A 1,183-nucleotide genomic window follows, 5' to 3' on the forward strand; every position below is an offset into this window, starting at 1 on the left:
ATGAATCTCACTCTTACTAAAGCATTCCTGTCGTTATGTTTTTAGGCAAAGCCACTTTTAAAAGAGTCCTATCTGGAAAGGTTTCCGGCTTTCCACAAATGGAGTTCTCAGTGCCTTTCAAAAAGGAAATGAAAGATAAGAACAATCTATGAATTCTGGGACTTAAATAGGAACACCAGACACCTCCATACCATCCCGGAGAGAAGCATCGAGAGACTGGGAGGTCAGGGGAGCGTGACAGAGCATCACTGGAAAAGCAGAATTGAAGTTGAAATGGCGTTTTAATTTACTGTGTTCATTCCATTTCTCTTCCGTCCCGGACCCTGGGGGTCGGCCACTCACAAAGGAGGCACACTTCACAGCAAAGGCCTCCTGACATGGAAAATCCGATTGCAAGAGCGGGTCGCCCTCTGCAGGGCACGAAAGGACATGAGCACGAACTTTGCATCCGAGGTTTCTTTCATGCAAGACTCCAAAAACAGCACAGTAATTCTGAAACGTTCTATGGTTGGAAAGAGACAAGCTCCACTTGGAACTTATTAATTTTGCAAGTGACACAGGGTCAGAGGGCTATAATAGGGCCATGGCTAAAACTTTTCCCCAGGCACTTGGAATTCATCTGAAGTCACTGGCTAAGGGTTGGTGGCATTTGGTTGACCAGAGACATAGCAATAAGCAGCGGCGAGCGAGCATGGATCCCCCAGGGTCTGCCCCTGGGTGAGAATCAGAGTGTTTCTTGACTAATAGAAATCCTAGAAGCCATCGTGTACAAAGCCTCATTTTATTTTCTTTTTCCCTCCATTTTTATTTTAGCTTCATAGGTACACATGCATGTTCATGGCCATATTGTTGGTGGTGGGGATTGGGTCTCAAGCCACCCATTCCCCAGATAGTATTGAACCCCATAGGTAATTTCTGAACCCTAACTCCCCTGGCCTCCCTTACTGGTGTCCCCAATGTCTATTATTTCCATCTTTATGATCACTTAGCTCCCACATATGAATGAGAACATGCTTGGTTTTCTGTTTCTGAGTCAGTTCACTTAGAATGATGATCTCCAAGCTGGGCTCGGTGGCTCAGCCTGTAATCCCGTGCCTTTGGGAGGCTGAGGTGAGTGGATTGCCTGAGCCCGCGGGTTTGAGAACCGCCTGGGCAACTTGGCGAGACCTCATCTCTACAATAA

At 46.7% G+C, this 1,183-nt stretch overlaps 1 pseudogene; it reads right to left on the reverse strand.

Annotated features, from left to right (window-relative positions):
• Positions 1-632: 632 nt before the first annotated feature.
• Positions 633-1,183, reverse strand: part of LOC110596252 — a 2,516-nt pseudogene continuing 1,965 nt past the window's right edge.

Source organism: Carlito syrichta, unplaced genomic scaffold (assembly GCF_000164805.1).
Source record: "Carlito syrichta isolate Samal-C Ts95f unplaced genomic scaffold, Tarsius_syrichta-2.0.1 Scaffold103330, whole genome shotgun sequence".
NCBI lineage: Eukaryota > Metazoa > Chordata > Mammalia > Primates > Tarsiidae > Carlito > Carlito syrichta.